Source organism: Aegilops tauschii, chromosome 6 (genome assembly GCF_002575655.3).
Source record: "Aegilops tauschii subsp. strangulata cultivar AL8/78 chromosome 6, Aet v6.0, whole genome shotgun sequence".
Classification (NCBI taxonomy): domain Eukaryota; kingdom Viridiplantae; phylum Streptophyta; class Magnoliopsida; order Poales; family Poaceae; genus Aegilops; species Aegilops tauschii.
Genome location: NC_053040.3, coordinates 25170318 through 25178655, shown reverse-complemented (window position 1 = coordinate 25178655; position 8338 = coordinate 25170318).

The following is an 8338-nucleotide window of genomic DNA, read 5'->3' as shown; positions in this document are numbered from 1 at the left end:
ACACAAATCAAAGACGGTGGTAACAAAAAAATTGAAGTGGTTCGAGATGCATCCAGCAAAAGAAAATCAAAAGACGGGGTGGTAGCAAAAATTGAAGACGGTGGTAGCACAAATAAGAGACGGTGGTAACAGAAAATTTGAAGTGGTCCAGATGCATCCAGCAAAAAAACAAAGACATGGTGGTAGCAGAAAATGAAGACGGTGGTAGCACAAATCGAAGAAGGTGCTAAAGAAAATATTGAAGTGGTTCGAGATGCATCCAGCAAAAATAATCAAAATACAGGGTGGTAGCAAAAATAGAACACGATGGTAGCACAAATCAAAGACGATGGTAACAAAATTTTGGACCAGTTGCAGCAAAAACAGTCACTCCCAAAAGATGGCAGCCATCCGACGCAACACCGGTGTACGCCGTCTTGCTGGTTGCAGCTTTCCCCCCACTAGATGCAGCGCCGAGAGTCACCGTTGCCAACACTTGCGGCAGCAGGTTCCAGCATCTGCGGCGTCTGATTGCAGCTCGACAACTCTTTTTCGGATGGGATGTAGGGGCTGATGCTGCGGCCGGGACAACTTGCGGCGGCAACGCGTGGACATGAGTAGGCGGTGGCAACGCGTGGGCATGAGTAGGCGGTGGCAGAAGGAGTTGTGGCTCGCTGCGCTCAGAGAAGAAAAAGGAGAAAAGGATAAGGATAAGGTCGGGGGAACGAGTGGAGGAGATCCACCCGTGGAACAGATAAGGGAATCGCGTGGGCCCAGCAGGCCGCGTGGCGCACAGGTTTGAAGACACACGCGGGATTCAAAGGGCAGGCATCGCTGGATCGGTGCGCCCGGCGGAAAGACTCGCCCGACGTGTAGTAGGCAAACATTTCCCTTTCGTTAACCGGCGCCAGAAAGCTTTCTGAATTGGACGGCCCATCTAAAGGTGCAGTGGGAGAGAGCTTCCCAGCCTATAGTTTTTTTTGATAAGGTTTTTTCTGGATCGGTTTTGTTTGTTTTTATTTATTTTTATGCTTCTTTCCTTATTTCCTTTTCCCTTATTGCTTTTATCAAATGAATGAACCTTTTTTCATTTCGAATTTTTATTATAATTCTCAAACTTTTTTCCAATTTGGTTTTCAAATTCTTGAAATTTCTTTTCTCAAATCTTTCTCCATATATTCAAATTTTCCGGTTTTTGTACACTTTTTTTAATGCATGATTTCTTTTCAAATTGTATGAACTTTTGTTTCAAAATCTGTGAACATTTTCTTCAAAGTTGATGAACTTTAAAAAATATGTGAATTGTTTTGCTAAAACAATGAACTTGTTTTTCAAACATCATGAAGTAATAGTAATTTGGTTGTTGAAAAGCCGAATCAAATCTATGAGCCATTTTATTAGTCATATTTTTTTATGAACTTTTTTCGAATTTGTGATCTTTTGTCAAATCAAAATTTTGAGATTTCATGAAATATTTTAAATTGTTTTGAAATAGGTTCCGATACATAAACCTTTTTTTAATGCGCACTTTTTTGAGTTGCAATTTGTTTCTTCAGATTCTCATTTTTTTGTGAACTTCTTTAAAAAATTATTTTTTTAAATCCATAGTCAATGGTCCACCGGACAAACAAATCAACCAGTCAAATTGGTCCGCCGATGGAGAAAGAGGGGGGTAGGCGACCAAAATCGCATTGCTGGGCCTCGGCATGCTTGGGCGCGTGTGAGTGTCATCTCTCCTTTCTGGCGCTGAAGGCGCGGAACAGGAGCTGCCTCTTTCCAAGTCACGTCGAGCGAAGCATACCATTGCACGGAGGGCACCCCTATGTCTTGCTTATAGCTAGATGTAGGGAAGCGTCGCGGGCGAGATGGGCCAGCCCAGGCGCGCACGAGGCCATCTGCCACACGTAGTTTTTTCACTTTCCTTCCATGTTTTTGTTCTTGTATTTTTCGTTGTTTTGCTTTTGTTTATACTTGCAAATATTCTAAAGATGTATGTTACAAAAAACCTTACATAAAACATTTGAAAAATGTTAAATATATATGTATAAACTGTTTCTCTTGTATATGAAAAAATTTGATCATATATTTGAAAAATATAAATCAAGCATTGGAAAAATCATAATGAAGTTCTTGAAAAAGTTAATCAAGCATATGAAAAATGTTAACCACCGTGTATAGAAAATAAAATGTCATGTATATGGAAAATATATTAAAAAATACACAATGTGTGAGAAAAAATGTTGATCATGTATTTTAAAAAATGTTCCTAGTGTATACAACATATATTAAATAAAAGTAGACATAAAAAACCATGTACTTTAAAAAAGTTCATTTTGTATTGAAAAATGTTGAACAGATATAAAAAAATGTTCCTGATGTATCAAACAAATGTAAATATGTGTGAAAAATGTTAATTTCCATCAAAAAATGTTTGCCATGTATTAAAAAATGTTGACTATCTGTTCAAAATTGCTAATATTTTATTGTTAAAATGTTAATCATGTATTGAACAAATGTATTAGATATATACAAAGAATATTACCATATGTATGGAACAAATTAGACATTAACATATATGAATATTCAAAAAAATGATCATGTATTTCAAAATGTTAGACATGTATATAAAGTATATATCCGATGTATACGAAAAATGTTGAATGTGTACCAAAATAGTTGACATGTGTTGAACAAAAAGATAGCCGATGATAATTGAGAACTAAACAGACAAAATCACGAAACCCAATAAAAGCCAAAAAAAAGGAAAACAAAGGAAACCAATGCAAAAGAATGGAAACGGTAAGAACCAGGAAAGAATCAATGAAAACAAATAAACCAATGAAAAACAAGGAAAATAAAGAAGGAAGAAATAAAAGCAAAAGGCAGAGAAATCGATAAAGAAACATAGAAACACAAAGGAAAAAAGAAAAGAAAAAGCCAATAAAACCATGAAAGAAACAAAGAAAACTGGTAAAAAAACAAAGAAAAACATAGAAAATTAAAGAAAACTGGTCTAGAAATAGAAAAAAAGAGAACGAAAAAGAAAAAATAGATAAAAATGGGAGATGCTACCAAGCGAACGCAAGGAACCTCCGAGCAAGCGACCGCGGACTAAAAAACGCAAATAATGAGCCGGCCTGGTACTGTACACCTAATGGACCAATCATTCAGGATGGACTTCTCCTAGTTCGTGTCAGTTTTTTTTAGGATCCCTAGTTTGTGTCAGCTAGGCTACGGGTAAATATACTTGGGCCGCATGGGCTGCTGCGCTGCGCACGCGCGAGCGACGTTTTTTTTAACGTCAGTAAGACCTTATTCTCAAATGATTAGATATCGTTTATAAGTAAATGAGAAATAAAATCAGGGATCGAGGTATCCCAAAAGCTACAATATTTAGCAGTTGCTTCATGATAACAATGAGTGTACTTGACTTTTGGGAAATTCATCGCAAGCAGGTTACATTCCATAATGGTTGCTACCTCCGGACCGTGATATTCGTGCAGATGCTTTATAGACTCAACAGTGAAGCTGCAGTCTGATTCAATATTCAAACCGTTGCATCCAATCTGAGCTGCCAAAAACATACCATTTTTAATAGCAATCATCTCAGCTAAATCAGGACTGCTCAAATGAGGTAAGAACCATGTCGTCACTGCTATGAACCTCGCCCGATCATCGCGAGCAACTGCACCGTGGTACCATCAAGTGTCTCTGAAAACAATGAGGCTTCCACATTTATTTTGACAGTACCTTGTATTGGTGGTTTCCACATAAGATCACTCTTACGACCAGAAACTTTAGGTGTTAAAGCTGGGATAAAATCTGTCAGCATGACCTTTATAGAAAGTGTCGTTCTCTCAAGCATCCCCCCCCCCCCCCCCCCCCCCCAACAATTTACCGACGGTGCCACCAAATATACCTGTCTGCAACAATTGTCAAATCAGGTACTAGTAACTCTAACTCTCATGAGCCCAGATCTAGCTTTTATGGGACATCCATTGTAATAGAACATGATCTATCCTCCAACATAGCGTGGCGAATAACATCCAACAAGCCTAGCTCAGTCTATATTTCCTTCGCACTATGACAAGTAAAGAGGCAGTTGCTAGGCTGGATAGATTTAGGAATAGAATAGATTTCTACTTTATTTATTTTCTACTTTTCAAAATGATTTTGACTTAAAAACAAAAGAATCTCACTTTCGAAAATTCAAGAAAATTTCAGATAAATCTAAAATAATATTTAGAGCTCAGGAACAAAATTGTCAGACGTACATGAAATAAAATAAATGCAATATTTTGTCAAATTTATGCTGGGTTTTAAAATATTCCCTCAAACCAATTTAGGGTTCTGAATAATTTCCAAAAATATTTCCGAACTTCATATGAAAAGCCAAATAAAATCTAAATCATTTCCCAACTCTTTTTATGTTGAAGGTGTAATATTACCTTGTCTCATTTGATTTTATTTTTGAGTTGGATTTGTTTCAAATTTTAATATCAAAAAATAAATTTGGGAAACTCCTTTTATTCTGTCTCCTTAGAATATTCCATAGACTCCAATACTTTGAAATCCTAGTCAAAATAGCTAAAAGCAAGCACTACAAGCAAGTTTTATTTAATCCAGTTTAAATATTTAACATACCAAAATTTAGAAATTTGGGATGCTACAAATTATCTGCAAAAGCCGGTACAAAATAATTTACATGCTTCAACGTCTTATGTATTTAGCTATGCTGATGAACACCATGATGAGTTTGGTCAATTATTTTCAAACATCCAATGTTAAAGTTTTCAATAGGATGCAGAAAAGTGTTTGACCTTTTTATTCATCAACAACTAACTTGCAATATGTAAATCCAAACATGCCAGTGGATAGGGAAATTGGTTGTGCTACTACTAGCTATTCGGCCAATTACCCTCAACCATCATTTGCCACACCTCACGTTAGTAATTTTTTAGCACCACATGCAATTGTGGATATTCATAATTCGGTCACCCACACAATAGTCATAGCCCAATAAGTGAAAATTCTACACATGTGCCTTCACCTAATTGAAGGAAATATGCCCTAGAGGCAATAATAAAGTTGTTATTTATATTTCCTTATATCATGATAAATGTTTATTATTCATGCTAGAATTGTATTAACCGGAAACTTAGTACATGTGTGAATACATAGACAAAAGAGAGTATCCCTAGTATGCCTCTACTTGACTAGCTTGTTAATCAAAGATGGTTAAGTTTTCTAACCATAGACATGTGTTCTCATTTAATGAACGGGATTACATCATTAGAGAATGATGTGATGGACAAGACCCATTCGTTAGCTTAGCATAATGATCGTTAAGCTTTATTGCTATTGCTTTCTTCATGACTTATACATATTCCTCTGACTATGAGATTATGCAACTCCCGAATACCGGAGGAACACCTTGTGTGCTATCAAACATCACAACGTAAATGGGTGATTATAAAGATGCTGTACAGGTGTCTCCGAAGGTGTTTGTTGGGTTGGCATAGATCAAGATTAGGATTTGTCACTCCGAGTATCGGAGAGGTATCTCTGGGCTCTCTCGGTAATGCACATCACTATAAGCCTTGCAAGAAATGTGACTAATGAGTTAGTTACGGGATGATGCATTACGGAACGAGTAAAGGGAATTGCCGGTAACGAGATTGAACTAGGTATGATGATACCGACGATCCATTCTCGGGCAAGTAGCATACCGATGATAAAGGGAATAACGTATGTTGTTATTGCAGTTTGACCGATGAAGATCTTCGTAGAATATGTAGGAACCAATATGAGCATCCAGGTTCCGCTATTGGTTATTGACCGGAGATGTGTCTCAATCATGTCTGCGTAGTTCTCGAATCCATAGGGTCCGCACGCTTAACGTTCGATGACGATTTGTATTATGAGTTATGTGTTTTGGTGACCGAAGTTTGTTCGGAGTCCCGGATGATATCACGGACATGAAAAGGAGTCTCGAAATGCTCGAGAGGTAAAGATTGATCCGGAAGGGTTCCGGAGTGTATCGGGTACATACCGGAGTACCGGAGGGGTTACCGGAACCCCCCGGGGAAAGATATGGGCCATATGGGCCATAGGAGGGAGGCTAACCAGCCCACAAGGGGCTGGTGCGCCCCCCCACAAGGGAGGAGGCCGAATTGGTTTAGGGAAGGGGGCGCCACCCCCCTTTTCTTCTCCTACTCCCTCTCCTTCCCCCTTTCCACCTCCATGAGAAGGAAAAGAAGGGGAGCCGAGTCCTAGTAGGACTCCCCCCTTATGGCGCGCCCCCTAGGGCCGGCCTCCTCCCTCTCCCTCCTTTATATACGTGGGCAGGGCACCCCTTGGAGACACACCAATTGTTCTCTTAGCCGTGTGCGGTGCCCCCTCCACAGTTTACTCCTCCAGTCATAGCGTCGTAATGCTTAGGCGAAGCCCCGCTTGGATCACATCACCATCACCGTCACCACGCCGTCGTGCTGACGGAACTCTCCCTTGACCCTCTGCTGGATCAAGAGTCCGAGGGACGTCATCGAGCTGAACGTGTGCTGAACTCGGAGGTGCCGTACGTTGGGTACTTGGATCGGTTGGATCGTGAAGACGTTCGACTACATCAACCGCGTTAACCTAATTCTTCCGCTTTCGGTCTACGAGGGTACATGGACACACTCTCCCCTCTCGTTGCTATGCATCTCCTAGATAGATCTTGCGTGAGCGTAGGATTTTTTTTGAAATTGCATGCACGTTCTCCAACACTAATACTGTAGCATATAGTGTTGCCCCTATACAATTTAAAAAAATTGGCAACATATCACTGCCGAAAGTGTCAAAAAGCCGTGCGTGTGTGTGTGTGTGTGTGGGGGGGGGGGAATCCTTTCCAGACTGGGTTATTGAGAAATATATTACATTCTCGGACTTACTATTCGGCAAGAACTAATAGAAGTCGGGTAGCCTCATGATTTTGCTGGTACGAAAGCGAGAGTTTTGCAGAGGATGCCTTCACCCAGTACTGTAGCATCCAGTACACCCCTTCAACAATTGAAAATTTTCGACAACTCATTTTCAAAAGATCCTAAGAGCATTGGGGAGCAATTCGATTCAGAGTGGTCTGAAATTGGGCTAAAAAGGTTAAAAGATTGCCAGGCTATAATGTTTATTGAATTGAGACAAGAACGAGATGCCTTGCGAATTAACAAAGAAAAGAATGGTGATTCAGATAATAAAGATAATCCGGTTGTTGGAAAGCCGAATAAAAAAGTATGTGTACTGAATCTACTAAAGAAAAAGAAATGTTGCCAATTAGTACAATTGACCAAAAGAAGAATGATTCAAAGAGTAAATGTGCTTTGGTTGAAAAAGCCGAATCAAATAGTATATGCTTGGAATCCATCAAGTTCAAAGAGGCAAGCATTAAGAAAGGGTATGGCAAGCACAAAAGAACCATGCTTGATTTTTTCTGAAGTTAAGGAAACCTACTTCCTGCCCTGTGAGTTATTTGCCATAGGACTGAACAAGCATCAAGAACAAGAACAAGTGACCGAACAAAGTTTGGTGGACAAACATCTTCAAAGTGATTAGGCACGGAAGACGACACAGTATAAAGGAATGGTTTAATCTAACACACGTGCGGCGACCGGCTGGAATTTGGGTCGGTCAACCGACGCCTAGTGTTGGCTAATCAAATAACATGGGTATGAGAATCCAACCTAGTTGTAATCGAGCGTTATCCGATTACACACACAATCATGTGGAATCTGTTTTCCTCAAAACAAGGAAACCATATTTGTGCACAAGTCTTCTTCCACAACATCGTCTTCTTTAGTGTCTCCTCCGTCTAAGGCCCCTCCGCCTCTCCATGCTGATGTGCTAATCTTAAGTGTTTGATCTTGGCAATAATGATGAAAATCCTTGTCCTGATCTTCTCCGCCCGGATGTCATGACGGCGGTGTGAGGACACACTTCATCCCTTTTTTGAAGGTCTTGCTGCGAAAAAAGTTGACTTAGTTGTAAGTGTTAAATTCATATCCTGTAAATGTTTTGCACCGTAGTTGCGTATCTTATGTACCCCATTTATTGATAACTTTGGTCTCATTACCTTGCATCAATTTGAATAAAGATTGTTGTATGCATTAGTACGATGCAGAACCTAGGTTTTTAACCTCTATCCCCCAAAAAAGTTTGGTTTTTCCTTCGTTTTCCAACATCTCGGCTGAGAAAAATAACTAGCAAGAAACATAAATTTGTTGAATATTCAAAGTAGTTTATTAGTGATTAATTAGCATGTCGGATATAATTTCGGCTCATCCCACACTTCTAATTTTGCTAAAATATATTGAATATTTTGTAC